Genomic DNA, 18,972 nt, shown 5'->3' with positions numbered 1-18,972 from the left:
AATAAAATCTTTTAAAAATAAATAAAAATAAAATAAACATGAAGACAAATGGAGGCAGTGCCTGGCTGGCTCCGTCGGTAGAGCGTGCGACTCTTGATCTCAGGGTCATGAGTTCGAGCCTCCCATTGGGTGTACAGCTTACTTTAAAAAAAAAGAAGAAGAAGAAGACTAACAGAAATAAGAGTTTCCCAAATAAATGCAGCAGTTACTGAAATCTCTTCTTCATGGTTAAACTTCAATCATTAAACAGGTGGAAGAAGGCGAGGGGAGTTGCTTTTTCTATAAGCAGGGCTGACCCCTCTAAATGCATCCTATACCCACAGCACTGAAGGGGACCAAGAGCTCCCAGGTCCCAGCGGAGGCGAGGACTTAGATCTAAGACCCTTTTGCCTCTAGTAGGAGATTCATTACGTAAAGTATGGCAAATTCATTTGATAAAACAGTGTGTCTGCTATTAAGATGGTTTTATAGAGTTTATTGTAATAACATGAAAAATTATAATGTGAAAAAGTTTCTTACTCCTAGACTAAACATGTTCCTCTTTTCCCCAGAGAGTAATTCAAAAACAATTCATAGAGCGTGAACATGTCTATGTTTTTTTAAATTATGCTAAGATATGAGTCTGGAAGGAAGCACTTTTAAATGTTAACATAATCTTTGAGGAGTGGGACAATGTGATTTTTTTTTCTTTCTATCTTTCTCCATTTTCTACCATTTTTCATAAAGAGTGTGTATTCCTTTCTAGTTGGAAAGAATAAAATAAACAAAAATAAACAAACAAGTGGTTGCTATGAGAGAATAGGCTGGGAACCCCATTATCCAGCTTCTCCCTTGTTCCCAAATCGCATTTACCCGTGGTCTGACAACTGGCTGCTGGGCACCCTGCCCGGGCTCTGCCAGATGAACAGCCAGGGCCTCTCGGCCAGCTCCTGATCACACCACATGCCAAACGCAGAGGTTTGCAACCTCTGAATTTTAACAGGTTTGGGTTTTTCTTTTTTTCTCACTCTGGCTACACACACACACACACACACACACGCACGCACATGTCCCAGAATCTGTACATTTTGGCTAAAGGAGCTCAACCTGGGGGACACCTCTGCAAGAAACAGGTGCACAGGGCACATGACACAGTGTCCTTATGGGAAGATGACCTCCTTTCATTGATCCCGCTTCTGTTCTTCTCCAGAGGATTCTGCCCCTTGATGCCCGGCCATGGGTGAGATGGATTTCAGTGATCATTCCCGGAGCCATGCTTCCCAACACAAAGGTTGCATTCCAGAGGTGACTTGGAGAGAGTCAACACAGGGAGCCTCTCTGAGTGTCGTCCTCTGGGTCTAAGAGCAAGACCTGTCCCCCGGAGGAGGGAAGCACACTCACGGCCCAGGAGATTGGCACACACACTGTGACAGGCTCCAGGTAAACCTGCTCTTGTTTCCACTGCATCAACTGATTGAAATCTGTGGTTTGGGCAGCTGCGCGCCACTTGCGGGTTTCTCTCCAGCCTCGCTCCCCTAATTATTCATCCTGTTGATCTGAGCAAGAATTGCAGCTGAGTCTCTGAGGTCAAAATTATTCCCATTCTCCAAACTGCCAGGAGGAATCTGCTTCCATTCCCCACACTGGCCCCCTCACCTTTACATACATGGAACCCTGAGCTGGAATGCTCGTCCCTCCCTCCCTCTGCCCCCACTCTCCCCCACTCTTTAGTTCTGATGTCATCTCTTGATGACGCCTTCCTTGACGCCCACAGGCAGAGGTAAATAAACCAGTAATGACTGGTATGGAAAACCATTCATTCATCCAACAAATATTTATTGAGCACCTGATATGTGCCCCACACTGGGGACACAGGAGTGAACCAGTGAGACGTGATTCTGCTCACGTGGAAACAGCTGGACACTTAATAAAATGGCCAAAAGGACGCCAGTGAAAGTTGAGCCCCTGTGGGAGCACAGCGGGCTCTGAGCTTAATAACAGCACTGGACTGGAAAAGCGAGGAAATATCTTGGTTGAAACCAGGTTGGGACTCCCTTGGGTGGACTTCAATAGCAGCTGAAGGTGGTTGGTGATTTGTTCACTCAAACATTATTAAAGATGAACTATCATCTGAGTGTTAACCCACCCCCTCACATGCCCCCATCCTTGCTCCTGGCACCGCCAGTCTATCCATGGCTGGCTTGTCATCAGAGTCACTTTGGCTGCCCTCCCATTAGTGGGCAGACTCACGTCTCCCTTGAAAATGCCTCCAAGTCTGTCATCATGGCCACCACCCGACTTAATCTCCACATTCTCCACATCTGTCCTTCCTTCCTTTCGCAAACATTTACTCAACTCCTACAGGGTGCCAGATCCTTGGTAAGCACTGGGGCAGAGCAGCAAGGACAGGAACACGCAGTCTCTGCTCTCTGGAAAGTAGAGGCTGGTAGGGGAGAGGAACACTAGCCACAGCCCCGACGTAAATGTAAATGAGGATAAATGAACGGATGAACGAATGCATAAATGGCCGATTACCTGGACTGCCTTATGATCCTTGCTCTCATCCATCCTACAGTGGTGCTGCCTGAGTAAGCATCCTCTCGTACATCCCCTCCCCTGCATAAAACTTTCAATGGCTCCCTACTGCACACTAGATTAAGTTCTAATTCCCCAGCCTGGTGGCTCTTCATGCTTTGGTTCCGAGCTACCTCTCCAGCTTCATTTCCTTCTAACCTGCTAGGATAACCTCTGTACTATTATAGTTATTGCTATGCTTAGTTTCCCTGTCTAGAAAACTCACCTCTAGTCCTGCTGTTGAAATCTTACTCATCGGAGGGAGGGGAAATGTGTAGGATAGCAGGAGTTGGTGGAGAAGAGCCAAAGCCTCATCTTCGAGAGTGGGAAGTTCTGATGTTAAAGAGAATAATCAAGAAAGAAGAGAATAAGCTTTTTTTTTTTTTTTTTTTTTAGAAATATGAAGGTAAATGGCAGAAGAAACAGTTGAAGGACTTGATATTGGTTGCTTCTGGGGGTAGAAATTGAGAATTAAGAGAGAGAGGACATAAGACTGGGAGGTTTTGTTTGTTCTAAGACTGATATTACATAATTGACTTCTAGAAGGCATGGATTCGTTTGTTTTAAAGCATTTTTTTTTTACCTTTTTTAAAGTAAGCCCTACGCCCAGTATGCGGCTTAAACTCCCGACCCCAAGATCAAAAGTCACATGTTCTACCAACTGAGCCAACCAGGTGCCCCTAGTTTGGCTTTTAAAAGTTGTTTTGGGGTTGCCTAGGTGGCTCAGTCAGTTAAGTGTCTGCCTTTGGCTCAGGTCATGATCCCAGGGTCCTGGGATTGAGCCCCACATTACGCTCCCTGCTCAGCGGGGAGCCTGCTTCTCCCTCTTCCTCTGCTCCTCCCCTTGCTCATGCTCTCTCCCTCTCTCTCTCTCTCAAATAAATAAATAAAATCTTTTTTTTTTAAAGTAAAGTATTCTTTAAAAAAAAAAAGTTGTCTCTAAGGGGAGCCTGGGTGGCTCAGTTAGGCTTCTGACTTCGGCTCAGGTCATGGTCTCCGGGTCCCGCGATCGAGCCCCGAGTCAGGCTCCCTGCTCAGCAAGGAGTCTGCTTCTCCCTCTGCCTCTGCCTCTGCCTCTGCCCCTGCCCCTCCCCTGCTTGTGCTCTCTCTGTCCCTCTCCCAAATAAGTAAATAAAATCTTTTTTAAAAACTCCAAAAAGTCAAAAGTTTAAAAGAAAAAAGTTGCTTTAAAAAGTTGTTTTTAGGGGCGCCTGGGTGGCTCGGTCGGTTAAATGTCGATTTTCGGCTCAGGTCATGATCCCGGGGTCCTGGGATCGAGCCCCACGTCAGACTCCCTGCTAAGTAGGGCGTCTGCTTCTCCCTCTCTCTCTGCCCCTCCCTCCCACTTGTGCTCTCTCTCTCACTCTCTCAAATAAATAAATAAAATCTTTAAAAGAAAGTTGTTTTTAATGCCCAATGAAGCAAAATAAAAATTTAAATAAGAAGTCGGAGAGCCTGGGTGGCTCGGTTGGTTAAGCGTCCAACCCTAGATTACAGCTCAGGTCATGATCTCGGGGGTCAAGGGATCTGTGCTGGGCATGGAGCCTGCTTAAGATTCTTTCTCTCCCTCTCCCTCTGTCCCTCCCTCCCCTCTCTGCCTAAAAATAATAAAATAATAAAAATACAATTTAAATAAGAACTAAAGATATTAAATGAGGTGATGTCTATAAAGTGCATAGCATAATGTCCGGCATGTAATAAGCAAAGAAGAAACAGTCCTCATTACTTCTGTCTTTTCCATGAATCCTGCCACGAAGCAGAGGCAGGAATGGGGATGCCATACCTCCTCCCCTCACCTGGCAATCCCACGGCAGCTTCCTAACCGGTCTCTCCGCCTTTGGTGTTTGTTCTCCCTTCTTATTACCCCATCTCAGGACCAATGGCACACTCACCTCCCTAACACTATGCTTCTCATGAAATCCCTATGGAAAGACTTACAAAGGTTTTCTGGTGTGTGTTAGGGCAGTGGTATGGTAGGTGCTGGAAAAAACAAACCCCAAACTGTCAAGGGCTCCACGTGATACAGGCACATTTTTCTCACTCCTCTGGCATTCCAAGGAGATCTTATTCTTGGCGTCTCAGGAACATAGGTCTTTTTTATTTTGAGACGCCTCCATCCCCCAGGAGCCCGGAAGTTCTTTCCATCCAGGAAGAAGGGAAGGAGCTAGAGGAGAAGACATAACTGCTTCTCCGCCGCCTTGGCTCAGGAGCAAGGCACATAATTCTGGTCACACCCCATTGGCTAGAAGCAGTCACATGGCCCTACCTAGATGAGAAGGGGATGCTGGGAAATGTAGTCCCTGGTTCCCCAGCATCTGTTCAGTGGAGACTCACACTGCGGAGGGCGCTACGCATTTTGATGCAGGCATCTTTGCCATATTCACCACCTACAGAATGACCTCCAGAATCTTGGCTTAGCCGGATGGTTCACTTACTTATCCAAACTGTGTGGGTCCTGCCTCCCAACAGGAACCTTCTGTAGTCCCAGCTGCCAGTCTTGCTAACATCTCTCCCACTTAGTTCTGTATGTTCATTCCATGGGGCACATTCCATCCTTCTAAACACAGTAGGGTTTTTTGAAATACAAACTCCCGCTCTTCTTTGAAGACTTTTTCATTTCTATAACCACATACTGACTCACTGAAACTAAACTTCTGAGTCATAGAGTTTGAGAGTTGGACAGTTGGCAATATGGCCCACCCCACCGATAGAAGAGATGCGAAATGAGACCCAGGAAGGCTAGGGAATCCCCAAAGCATGGCATTCAAAGCAGACCTGTTTGCCTGGCATGTGAACCACTCAGCAGGAATTTCAAAGGCAAGGACGGGTCATGATCTGAATTTTGCTGAGCCAGGAATTTGATTGTATGTACAGGGAGTGAGCCTTGCTGACCTCCAAGCATTGCATCTCCTTGTGGATTTTTTGTTATGGGAGCCAGCCTCCAAGATGGCCCCATAAGCTCTGCATTCTGATATTCACACCCTTTGTAGTCACTTCCCACACTGAGCCAGGGCTGGTCTGTGTGACCAATAGCATCTGGCCGAAGGGACAGGTGTTGCTTGTAATATTTGGTAACAGAGGAGCTCCACTTCTGTCATGGTGCTCCCTCATTCTTGGATCACTCACTTTGGGGGAAGCCATGTCCTGAGAAGCCATCTGGAGAGGTCTACATGAAAAGAAGCGGAGACCTCCTGCCAACAGCCAGGAGAGTGAGCTTGGAGCAGATCCTTGGGCGCCCTGATCACGAAGTCTGCCAGCACTCACCCAGAACCTCGTGAAAGACTCTCAGCCACCAGCTAGGCTGCTCCTGGATTCCTGATTCTCAGAAACTGCATGATACACCACGGCTGCGGTTTTAAGCTGCTAAATTTGGGGATAATTTGTCACTCAGCACCAGATAACTAACACAGCCATTGTTTTCTGCTCAACATCAAGGATGCATTTTGGTTTACTTGGGAGGAGAAGAAAAGTGAAAATTATAAAATATATCAAAGTCTTTTTTTTTTAATTTGGGTTCTACAAAGGGCTCATAAAATGTCTACTGTAAATATCAGACATTCTGGTATTTCTTCTGTGTATTGTCCTAAGTAAACAAGTAAACTACTAAGAAAAAGAAAAAGAATAAGAGGGAGGGAGGGAGGGAGGATGGGAAGAAGGTCAGGAGGAAGGGAGAGAGGGTGAGAGGGAGGATGGGATGGAGGGAGGGGGCCTCCTATCTATCTCTTCAAAGCTGTCTGAATGCCACATCCCTATGGGGCTTTCCCTGATTCACCCCCTACTTATAATATCTAGATGTCACTTCTCCTATAGCAGTTTGATATTAACTTTATGACATTTATCGTAGTCTATCTTAATTCGTTCATTAATTCAATGAAGAAATATTTATTGAGCACCAAAGCCATCTCTGCTCTGGGTCCTTAAGATTCATCCGTGAACAACGCACAAGGATTTTGCACTACTGGAGCTTACATCCTAACTGGAGAGAAAGAAACAATAAACACAATAAAAAGCAAACTATATATCACAGAAGGTGATAAACACTATAGAAAAAAGTAAAACGCAGACAGGGAGATAAAATTGCTTATATCTTTATCATGTCTCCTCTGTTAGAGGCTCAGGAGGGGTTGCCAATGAACTTGGAATGTCTGCAGTGCTTTGCATACGCCAGGTGCTTGCAAATATTTGCTTAATTCATGCAAGCATAAAGGAGCTAGCTCCGGAATGGGGAGTTCCTGCAGATGGTAAATCCAAGAGTTACTGGCTGCTGAGACAAAACCCCCACTCCTAGGTGATCCGCAGATATATGAGCAGATTGGGGCCACAGAGAAGCCCAGCTGGGGGACAGCCTATGAGGGAATCCTTCCTTCAAACCCCAATGCAAAGAATTTCATTTCATTCATTTCAACATGAACGCCTTATCTCTCTCTGGTATACCAAATTGTCAGTTTGGCAGAACTGGATCGTAGAAGGAAACAGCAGTGCCCCCCAAAGATTTCTGCTCAGTATCACGGGCCCCAGACAAACAAAGCTGCTTTATATACCCAAACACCTTGTACGGGTGATATCCTTACGTGACTTCATCAAGCATTTTATGTTCCGTTCCCAGATGACCTCACAGATTTCCACCCCTGAGTCTGGAAGGAATAGATCTAAGTAGAAAGAGAGCACCATGAAGTGTCCAGGTGCTGGGCACATGCAAGATCAAGGCTTGCCTCCCACACATTCAAAATATCACGTTGAAATTCAGACCCAAAGAAACAAAGGCAGACAGAATATGCCTCCCATGGTTTAGTACGTGGTCCCCTATAGTCTGAGATTTGGAATTTGTTTTAACAACAGGCAAAGATACAAGGAGTATGTTTTCCTATTAGGTTTAATACACCACAGATAATAAGCTACAATGCAACACTATTGATATAGAATAAAACAGTAATTTGTATTTAAATAGCAATGAGTTCCGAAAGATCTCGAAACAGAATTTTAGATCCAGAAGGAATTTAGGCTATTTATAAAAAAAATAATAATCATAACTACCTAGAATTTAAATTAAAAAACACTTTTTAAAAGATTTCATTTATTTATTTGAGAGATAGAGGGACAGGGAGGGACAGAAAGAGAAGCGGGCTCTCCGCTGAGCAGGGACTCCATCCCAGGAACCCAGGATCATGACCCCAGCCAAAGGCAGACGCTTAAGTGACTGAGCCACCCAGCGCCCCTAAATTTAAAAAAGTTTTTTAAAGGTGGTAATGCCTTCCAGTTTTTGCAAAACATGCCCCCCAAGCGCGCGCGCGCACACACACACACACACACACACATATATGCACACAAACACGCACTCCTGCACCCACCCGTTTGCCTCTAGTTTCAGTAACAAAAGCGCCCCTCTCACACATGTGCCCCAGGCCCTTCTTACTCCTTACTCCATGCTCAGCCCCTTCCAAACAAGTAAGCTAACATCTTCCTCTTTGCACTGTCCTCTTTACTGGCTCTTTCTTCTCAGCATATTAACACACACAAGTTCTCTCCCTTTAAAAAAAGCAAAACAAAACAACGAAAAACCACTTTCTTGGCCTCACTTTCCTCTCTGGCCGTGCTCCCTCCATCTTTGGCTCTACTGGTGTCCTGGGGCTGCGGGGACACAGAACCACACGCTTGGGGGGCTTCAGCAACCGAAATGTGTTGTCTCCCAGCTCTGGAGGCCAGAAGGGCAGGGTCCCTGTGTCCGCATGGTTGGGCCCTCCTGCGGCTGTGAGGAGGCTCTGCTGGGGGCCTCCCTCCCAGCTACTGGGCTTCGCTGGCCATCTTTGCTCTTCCCCGGCTCAGAGACGCATCTCCCGGATCTCTGCCTTCATCTGTATCTGATCTTCCCCTCTGTGTGCATGTCTGCGTCCACATCTCCCCTTTCTGTAAGGACACCAAGTTAGGGACCCCCAGAATGACCTCAACTTGACTGTATCTGAAAGACCCTGTCTCCAAATAAGGTCACATTCTGACATAAGTGAGGTTAGGACTCCAGTAAATCCTTTGCAAGGGATACAATTCAACCCATAGAACAGCCAAACTTCAACACGGGATCCCTCCTTACTCCTCCGCTCCCTCTGCCCTCCCCCAGCTGACCCCACAGCCTGCAGCCCTCTGGCACCTGCACTGCCCTCACCCAGGACTAAATGACCTAGTGGTTGCCCAGCCTAGTGGAACTTTCCTGACCCTAACATGTGGAGCTTACTGTCACACTGTGGACCATCTTCTCCTTCCTCTTTTGGCCTCTCCAGTTCCACGGGGATTCCATGTGTCCGGCTGGAACCTTCTCAGCCTCCTCTAGCTCTTCTCCTCCTCTTCCTCCTCCTCTCCCCCCTCCCCTTCTCCCCCTCCCCCTCTCCCCCTCCCCCTTCTCCTTCTTCAGTCTCAGCACCCAGCCTCCTCAGGTTCTCTCCTAAGCCACGCCCCAGGCTAATCCTCTGTGCTCTGGCCCTCAGCTTGCACCCCTCCGCAGCCCATCCCTGATCTCTCCAGTCCGGACACTTTTCCCAACTTGCAGATGTGACCATCTCGGCTTGCTATTCCTCAGGTGCCTCCCACTCCAAATGTACCCAACCTGATTCACCCCTGAGTCTCACCTAAGGCCTCTGGCTGCTCCTTCTCTGCCTGTAGCCCCTGCCTCACCATCCCTTCGTCTCTTGCTGAACAAGAACCCAGGATATCGTCCTTTACCACCTTGCTTAGTATCATATGTATCAGTTCAGAGTCCCCCAGAGTCCCCAGGGGTGAAAATTATCTTTCAAATGGATCCTTCCTGTTTAACCTCTGTTGTCACTCTGGTCACTCGCACAGGTCATTTCCTGCTGCAGGACTCTGCTCTGAGCCATCACCTCCTGTCCCACCTTCCTCCTCCTCCTCCTCCTCCTCCTCCTCCTCCTCCTCCTCCTCCCCCTCCTCCTCCGTGCCATCTGCCACAATGTTTCCACAGTGATCTCTTGGACAGCCAAGGGTAATGTCTAGAATCATTCAAGGGCTCTACATTGCCTTCAGGATAAAGTCCAAACTCCTAAATGTGACGTAAGAGGCTCCTTAAAATCTGGCCTCTGGTCATTTCTCCCACTTCCTTTTCTGCCTTTATATGAGGGCTCTTTCTTTCTTTTTTTCTTTCTTTTTATTTGAGAGAGAGGGAGAGAGAACACAAGCGGGGGGGGGGGGGCAGAAGAAGGGGAGAAGCAGACCCCCCGCTGAGCAGAGATGTGGGTCAATCCCAGGACTTTGGGATCTTGACCTGAGCCAAAGGCAGACACCCAACCGCCCACCTGCCAAACCCACAGAGCCACCCAGGCATCCCTATGAGGACTGTTTCAACACTGTTGACAGTTCGCTGCCCCCCAAAAGTGCTACACTGTTCTTTCACATTCCCTTTATACTGACTGTTCTCTCCAGCCTCCCTGCCCTTCCTCAGCCTCTGCCCATTGCTCCCTTGCATCTTTCAAGAATCAAATCAGAGGTCTTACTGGGAAGTCTTTCTGAGCCTTCCAGAATGGCCTAGGTCTTTCCTCCTGTCTTCTTCAGCACTTTGTCATGTATTATAATCATGGCTTTCACCTCAAAAGCCCTAGTCCACTGCCTGACACACAATACAGTTTCAATAAATGTTTGACGAATTATCTCTAACTCACTGAGGAACACAAAGAAATCTGAACCCTTGTTCATATTTAAGGATTTTGGGTCTATTCTAGTGTTTTCCTCAGGGAGGAAATAGCACCAGGATCAGTTGGGGAGCTGATTAAATATGGACAGTACCCTGAACCTGATGAATCTGTATTTCTTTTTTTTTTTTTTTTTAAAGATTTATTTATTTATTTGACAGGATAGAGACAGCCTGCGAGAGAGGGAACACAAGCAGGGGGAGTGGGAGAGGAAGAAGCAGGCTCATAGCGGAGGAGCCTGATGTGGGGCTCGATCCCATAACGCCGGGATCACGCCCTGAGCCGAAGCAGACGCTTAACCGCTGTGCCACCCAGGCGCCGCTGAATCTGTATTTCAAACACATAAACTTAATTTATGTGAACGGGGTTTGAGAACCAAAGCTCTGAAAGGCCTTTTAAGCTTACCGCAATTTTTTAAAGTGGGTTTACTCCCAACGTGGGGCTTGAACTCACAACCTGGAGATCAAGAGTCACATGCTCCACGTGAGCCAGCCAGGCACCCCAAGCTTACCCCATTTTTAAAAAAAGATTTTGTTTATTTATTTGAGAGAAAGAGATAGGGAGAGTCTGCAGGGCTCAATCCCAGGACGCTGGGATCATGATCCGAGCTGAAGGCAGACGCCTAACTGACTGAGCCACGCAGGCGTCCCACTTGTCACGTTTTTTAAGGCTTAGTTGCAATCTTCTGGTGACAAGCAGGGAGAACGGAGCCCAGCTCCATTACCTTTTCTTGGGAAAGCAATCATTTGTTTAAGTGTCTTGAAGCCTTTCCCTTTAAGAGTTTTAACCATTAGATACGCAACTAATGAATCATCGAACTTTGCATCTGAAACCAGGGATGTACTGTATGGTGACTAACATAATATAATACAAAAAAAAAAAAAAAAGAGTTTTAACCATTAGGATGCAAATTCTACTTGCAGGAATCTACAGAGCTAGGAGGAGGGACAGGATTTCTGGAGGAAGCAAACCAGTCCTGTGTGGCTGGAAGTGGCTGGCAGTATAACAGAGGCAAGTATCACACACAAATAGAACCCTAAGAAAGATGTCCTTTATTATTTATTTTATTCTAAAATTTTAGTGCACATCAGAATCACCTGGACGGCTTAAGCTGCAGAGACCTGGGGTCCACCCCCTGGCAGTGGGATCCAAGAAGCTGCATTTGTAATAAGTTCCCAGGTGATGCTGATGCTGCTGGTCCAGGGAACACACTTTGAGAACCGCTGAGCTAGTTCAACCTTTGTGCCCAAAGCAGTAATCTATTCTGCAATATCCATGGAGACAGGAACATGATCCCCTGTCTTTCTGCATCAACGAGATGTGGTTCTTGTTACATTTCAAGATGCAGTTTCTATGGATAACCCTCGTGATTCTTCTTTGAATGAAACCAAAAGTTGCCTCCAAACCTTCCACCCACTGACCATACATAGGTCTGCCTCCTAGGATCTCACAGATTTTACCTGTGCCTATTTATATTCTTTAAAAATTTGAGGACAGCCATCCTGTCCTGCCTGTTTCTTCTTCCCTGTAACTGCCTCTCCTGCTCCTTCAGCCCTGCTGAATGACCAGAGGATTTGCTGCAATGACAGGGCCCATCAAGGGATGAAGACCCCAAATATGCACTTCCCCATTTTACAGCTTTGCTTGGGGTCTTTGCTCATTCTTTAATCAGTTCAAACAGCCATGAATGAGTGACACTGTGTTCTGCAATCCCCACACTCACAGCCATCATATAACTCAATGTTTCTGGGTCAACGCTAATTTTAAATATTTTTTCTAGTGCCACAGGTCTTCATGCCAAACTATGAGTCTAATTTTTGGTTCAGAACATATGGCCAAAATAGTGCTACCTTTCTTCCAAGTGTTTATAGTCTAAGATAACAGGAGAAGACAATTATTTTGCCCAGTTTAAGCTGAGGGAGGGGAGTAGTAAAGAGAACAAGACAGGTAAAGTTGAGGTTACAGTCACAAATTAAACATCAAGAATATTAAATAATGTAACTCTGTTTCCATTTTCCCCAAATTTGTTTATTACAATGATTGGTCTACCCAAGTATCTGGATTCCTCTCCATTGATTTTGCAATTTGCTTAGTGGATACTGCTTATTTTGAGATGTTAATATTTTGCACTCCCTCCTGGAGCATGTAATAATACCTCAAATTTGAGAAATTAAAAAAAAAAATGCCGGTTTCTCCGCAGTCAAGAATTAATGTAAATAAAATCTGACTTCAGATCTTTCTAAGTGATATGGGTTTTGGGGAGGGGAAATACACAACACAGACGTTTGAAGACGGCTTTAGAGAGTGGTTTGTGACTCTGGCTACCAGAGGGCTTAAAATATGGCAGTAAGAAGAAAGGAGAGCACCGAGCTCATGAGACCCTGATGGGAAACGAGAGCGGGGAATTTGTTGTGTCTCTTTCATCCACAGACTTTCAAAGCATGACACTTGCGGTAACAAAATTGCATTGCGAAAGTAGTGTGTCATTATCTGCTCTTCAAGATGGGGACACGTAGACAGAGAATGGCCTCCTCCAAGGCGAACAACTTTCAGGCAGCATCTCTGAGCTTTCTTCCACCGCACGAAGGGGAAAGCTGGCCTGCTACCACGACCCTTCACGAAAATGGAGAAAATTCTTGGTTTTAAAATTTCCTCGTGACTTGTACTGAAAGTTAAAAAGGGACTTTTAAATTGCACATCCCTCCTGACTCCTACCTACGGTTAATGACTACTGTATACCGAAGAGAAGCGCTGGAATGGAGGACCACCACCGGGTACCGAGCGCGGGAGCGTCGGGGTTCCTTTCCACCCTCCCAAGCCCTGGCTCGGAGTCTAAGCGGTGGGGGCGGATCGTTCGCTCTCGGGGGAGGGAGAAGGCTCCCGGCGAGGCGAGAGGGGGCGGGGGGGCGTTTCGTAGGGAGGCTTGTTTGGCTCGCAGCAGGGCGCTCCCCGGGGAGCTGCTGCGTGCAAGGGGAGGCTGGGAAGCGCGCGGCAAGCAGGATGCTCCCGGGCCCGCGTCGGCGCGTGTACGAGTCTGTGCACGGTGGGGAGGGGCAGGGCGTGTGCACGGCACGGGCGAGACGCGCGCCAGAGCGGGTGCCGGTCGCTGCTGCACAGAGGGCCCGCGCCGCCGGGTGAAAATACCGCGCAAAACCGGGGCCCGGGCGTCGCAGGGTGCCGCCGGGGGGTGAACCCGGCGGACATGCAGGGCCGAGTCTGCGGCCCGCCGTCCAGCGCGCTAACACTGAGCCGCGGCGCCCACAGATTGGAAAGGATGTCGCGCGGGTCTCCAAAAACCGCAGGCGGAGCGCGAGCCCCCGAGACCGGCACGCGCTCGGCCATGGGGAGCGCGCACCCGCTCGCACCCCAGCGCGCTCCCCGCGCAGTCTGCGGAACCACAACGCGAAGGGGTATTAAGGGGGTAGGACGGGGCGTGGCCTAGCCAGGACGAACCAATGGGCCGGGGAGGGGCGCGCGGGGGCGGAGCTCGGGCGCAGAGCACCGATTGGCCAGTTCGCCCTCCGGTATGCAGATGCAGTGGAGTCACGTGGCAGGGGCCGGGACGACTTCCTGTTGGAGGCCAACGCGGGGCGGGGAAGGGGGCGCGAGCGCCCCGTCTGGCTGGAGCGGGGGGAGGGGGGTTCTTGTCAGTTAGAGCAACAAGATGGCCGCGGTGGCAGCTCCGCACCTCAGCGCGACGGCCCCGGGAGCCGCAGCCGCCGCCGCCGGCCCCGCCGCCCCGCAGTCCTGAGCGTCGCTCCGGCCGCCCCCGCCGCCCCTGACAGGGCCGTCCCCGCGCCCGCCGCGCTCCTGCCGCCGCCGCTGCGGGCCCGCCCGAGCCGGAGGCGGAGGGAGCGGAGCCGGCCGAGCGCCGAGCGCCGAGCGTCGCCGCTGCAGCCACCTCGGATCCCGGGCCGCGCCGGAGCCGCCGTCCCGCTCGCGGGCGCGAGGAGGAGGGCGCGTCGCGGCGTCGCCGGGGCCGGACCTGGACCTGCCGGGACGCGCCGCCGCCCACCCGCCCGCGCCGCCGCCGCTGCCGCCGCCCGCGCCGGGACCTGAGCCCGTGGCGCCGGCGCTGAGCGGGCCCCTGCCGCCCGAGCGCCCCGCAGGGCCCGGGGCGGCCCCCCGGGTCGTCGTCGTTGTTGTCGCTGTCGCCGCCAGGCCCGCGCCGCCGGAGCCCCGCCGAGGAGCCGCCGCCGCCGCCGCCGCCGCCGCCGCTGGGGACGGAGCCCAGGTGAGCGCGGGCCGGGCCTCCGAGCCGCCGCAGCTGGCCGAGCTGGCGGCGTCGCCTTTGTTCGGCCAGGCCCGGAGCGCGAGGGGTTGGCGGGTCCAGGCGGGAAGGGATGCGCTGCGCGGGGCGGCGGGAGGAGCCGCCGGCGGCACGGGGCCGGTGCGTGCGTGCGCGCGGGGAGAGAGGTGCGCCGAGCGCCGAGTGCGGGGGAGCCGGCGGCGTCGCGGCGGGTGGTGCGGTCACACGCCAGATGTGTGTGTTTTAAACTCGTGCGGTTGTTGGAGCCGGTCTCCCCCTGAACAGTCACCCACGGATTTTGCATTTCCGATGGCACGCACGAACCCGAAGCGTTTTCGGTGTTGGGCCTCCCGTGCTGTTGTTTGGGGGAATAGCGAACCCTGGGCATGCTTTGGGGGAGGGTGAAGGCGCCCCTCGGCCTTCTGCGGGTCTGGAATCAGGTGGGCTGCTAGCGGGGTTGCAGACTGCGGAGCAATGCGCACGAGGAAAAGGAGCCGCACCACAGCTGCCCTGCTAGCACATCACGTAACCCGAGCGCGCCTCAGTGCCACCTCTGCTTGAGCGACGCCTCATTTGCGCCTTTACCTTGTGGATGACATTTAATCAATTGATTTGTGGCTGTGAAAACGTGCAGGTGCGAATATAGGGGTTCCCTGCGTGTTAACCTGGCGGAGAAACCGTTCGCTTGCCGGTTACACGGAGCTTTGGGAATCTCACCGAAGATACAGGATCGGTGCCGCGGGGGGCGGGGGAGGAGGAGCCGCAGATCCCGGCTGCACCTTTGCGTTTTAATGCACTTGTCGGTGTCAGTGATCCTGTACTACAGGAGTGGAATTGTCTCTCTGCCTCTGTCAGATTAAACCTCCATTTGAGCTGTCTGCTCGGTTATGTCTAGGCATCAGCTGCAGATTCTGAACTCAAAATGGTGCTCTGTGGATGTCCAACTTGAGCGTCTTGAAGGACTTGCAAGTTGGAAGCATCTGGCTGGTTTAATCCATTGTGTTGCCAAGGGTCGGGTTTTCTCCTGTATCGGATACGCTCGTCGCTGTGCTCTGCGGTCGGTATAGGTGGTCAGATTATCGTGATCACTGTGTAGCGATTGCTACGAGCCTGAACGGAATTTGACCCGCAGAAGGTTTATTTTATGCAACTTATTTCCTACGTTTAGAATTGAGTAACTATGAGGATGAGTGGGGACACTGGAAATGCGGCTGGAGTGATCTCAGCGGACAGTGGTGGCCAGTTTGAAATGTGTACGGGTGTTGACAGTCATGTGCATAGGTTCCAGACTTCTGTACTATGAGAAAGAGTAGAAGATAAAACTTAGCCCCAGGCCAGATGAACTTGGTTGGCTGCGGGCATCTTGAAGAAATTTACGTTACTCCCAAACCACAGAGATGGTGAAGGTCTTTGAACACCTTTCGGTGCGGCACTCCTAGGATGCTTTGTTGGGGGAAATGATAGTAAATGAGGTTTTAAAAAATGACTAGTCCAGTTACATTATCCAAGTTAATTTTATTGTCAGTGCTTACAGAAGATACTGGTGGTCTGAATAGCTGCTACTTCACTTACCTATCCTGAAAGTTTGCTTTTTCTACAGAAAGTTTTTAATATTTATATTTTCATAAGAATAGAGGTTCTCAGAATCTGTTTTTCTTTCACACCTTGGGTCATGAGAATAACTCAGAAAATGGTAACAGTAAAAGTATTGGTTAAGTTAAATTTGACTTATGGCGACACAGTGATTTCTTTAAGCTAGCACTTCCTTGAACAGGAGAATGGATCTGGGGATCCCAGGTGTTTTATGTATATTAAATACACACACACACACACACACACACACACACACACACACACGCACTTGATTTTATTATGAGGATCTAGTTTTAAAAGACTGATTCTTCCATGTTTCTTATCCAAACCAAGGACCTTACTGACAGGTACCTCTGTTTTACTCTTAAGCTATTAAATTAAATAAGATTGACATCAAAGCTGTCATAAGGCTTACTTCTCATTATTTCATTTTGGATTCTGGCATTTAAATATTTAACCTGGAGTACATGTAAATGTTGACTTTGGTTTTCCTTCTTACAATGTTTATTGTTGTTCTTTTTCAAGTAGCATATGTTTTAACACTTTGACAAAGATTATTTTGTAGCAGGTTTATATCTATACTTAGTTGGCTCAGGAGTTTTGAAACACATAGTTGCATTAGAGGGCTGATTATGAGGGAAAGTAGGGTGCACTGTTTCATTGGACCCTTGGGGATTAAAACAGAAGTACGTAATGGGGGGGAAGATACTCTGAAATTACAGTATTTCTCACCATCACGACCTTTTTGTTAAACAGCGGGCTTTACTGAGATAAATTTGTGCTTTTCCAAATGCTGTCATCTGGCTCACTTCCAAAACCAAGCTGGGGAGGAGGAGGTCAGGGCTGGAGTGGGGCAGCCTTTTTCCTTAGTGAAGAGAGCTTTCAGTTGGAAAGAAATGGAAGATAGAATTCCTACAGCACTGGCTGCAGACGGAGTATCTGCATGACTGCCCCAACTCCAAGTGAGGGCAAGAAGGGCCTGAGTATAAACTTAACTCTTGCTCCACTCAGAGTGATGCTAATCTTAAATTTAAATAAAAAGCGTACTAGTTGAAATTAGTTTATTTATCCATTATTTGAGGATATAGTTTGTCTTTGGCATAATATGACTTTTCTAACAACTTAACATTTTAAGGCTAAAGAGCCATTTTGAAGATTATTTATGGGTCTTTTTGGCCTTCCCCAGTAAGAATTAGATCCATGAGATTGCATGTCTATGTTGTAGACGACTCTTTAGCACTCAGGGTTTATTGTGTAAAGGTTGCTATCTAAGAAGATTTTATAAGGAAGGAAATAGATTGTCGATGCTGAGGCTGTTCCCCATATCAGAACAACATAGGAGATCATTAAGATTTGGGGATGCAGAAAACAAGGATTATCTAGCCAGAGCAACTGAAGGCCCCTTAGAGTGGGGGGAGTGGGGGAGCATGAGGAACTGAGAGGTGAGGAGGGACAGATTTATAGAAGGTCTTGGAACTAGCAGAAGAATGGTTTGAGGGGAGCAGGAGGTGGAGCCTTTAGCAGACAGCACCTAGAAAGTCTAAGTAAGTGGGGAAGAGCCAGGCAACTTTGTGTGTGTGCGTGTGTGTGTGTGTGTGTGTGTGTGTGTTTTGTTTTTGGTTTCTTTGAAATTGTTATGGCTTCTTACTGGTGATTTTGAGACAAATGGCTTTTTACCTTTCACGCCAGCTTTATTTCAGAGGGTCTTCTGATGTTTTAGTTGAGCTGTAAGGAAACCTTTTGAAGGAGTATTGGTGCTGCAGTCTATTTTGTATGATGAGTGGATTTTATTTGCTTAATTAAGACAGTTAGCATCTTAATTTTGTTTGAAGATGTGATAGATTTAAGTAGAGAGAACAGAATATCAAATGAGAACTGGCCTTTTTTTTTTTCAGGTAGATTTTTAAAGATTTTCTTGCTTTAAGCTAGTCTAACCATGAATATCTAAATTTTTTACAAATTAGGGTTTAAGTAATTGTGCAGTCATGAGGAGAGCATTCTTTACTTTGCAAAATAATATATAGTAAGCTTTCTTTAAATAGATTTTAATGCAGTAAAGATGTTCTCAATTATAAACATTCAGCTTATATACAACTTTTCAAGAATATAATTACTTACAAATACAAAGATTACTTGTCGGAAATAGCTATAACCTTGTGTAGAGATTGTATGTATGATGTTGAAACCAAGAAATGTGTAATCCTTGCCCAGTGAACTTGTTTGAATAACTTGCTTAAAATAATCCTGTAAGTTTCCTATTGTGCAGAGCATGCATTTGAACTATAACATATTTAATGAAAAGTAAAAGACATATTCTTTAATTCTCCATCTGGGATGTGTCGAGGTTTAGTATATTAAAAACATGGTGAAAATTCATACCCTTTGTGCCATTTTTAGAGTTTTACTAAAAATGAATTCTTTTCTTGGCCACAGATGCTTTCAGAGAATGAAGAAGCTGTTACAGGGATGGAGAGCTGTTTGTTAAGAATGCATTCTTCCCCTGTAGCCCTCCAAAGGCTCTGGAGCTGTGTGCGGAGCTAGACGGTCTGGGCACTGGGCCATAAAACATCACTGCTGAAGCACAGATTGTTGTTCGCGCCCTCCTGAGCCCTCCTGGCTGCGACCACAGCACAAGGAACGGCCTTGGGAAAGCAGTATTCACTGCTGTTTTGAACTCTCAATATTCCATGTGGCTCTTTGAGTTCCAGCTATGCAATGGGACTTTGGTTTTCTAAGATACAGTAATGAATAAGGATGGGCAAGAATATAGCTTCTAAGATATGTCTCTTCCAGGACAACGTATTGAAATATTTGCTCTAGGAAGTAGGAGTGGTGGATTGTCTGTCCTATGGTCTCCCTTTCCTTCTTTGCCTCTTTGTCACAACA

General features: G+C 48.1%; 1 protein-coding gene across 1 annotated transcript in view; it reads left to right on the top strand.

Annotated features, from left to right (window-relative positions):
• The first annotated feature begins 14,323 nt into the window (after positions 1–14,323).
• The window catches only part of TNRC6C (trinucleotide repeat containing adaptor 6C), a 152,714-nt gene continuing 148,065 nt past the window's right edge, over positions 14,324–18,972 (top strand). Inside the window, exon 1 of the mRNA XM_026484031.4 lies at positions 14,324–14,478. The gene's annotated coding sequence lies outside the window, so the exon portion shown is untranslated. The remainder of the gene's footprint in view (positions 14,479–18,972) is intronic.

Source organism: Ursus arctos, unplaced genomic scaffold (genome assembly GCF_023065955.2).
Source record: "Ursus arctos isolate Adak ecotype North America unplaced genomic scaffold, UrsArc2.0 scaffold_24, whole genome shotgun sequence".
NCBI classification, from domain to species: Eukaryota; Metazoa; Chordata; class Mammalia; order Carnivora; family Ursidae; genus Ursus; species Ursus arctos.
This window is presented reverse-complemented; position numbering and strand designations above follow the sequence as displayed.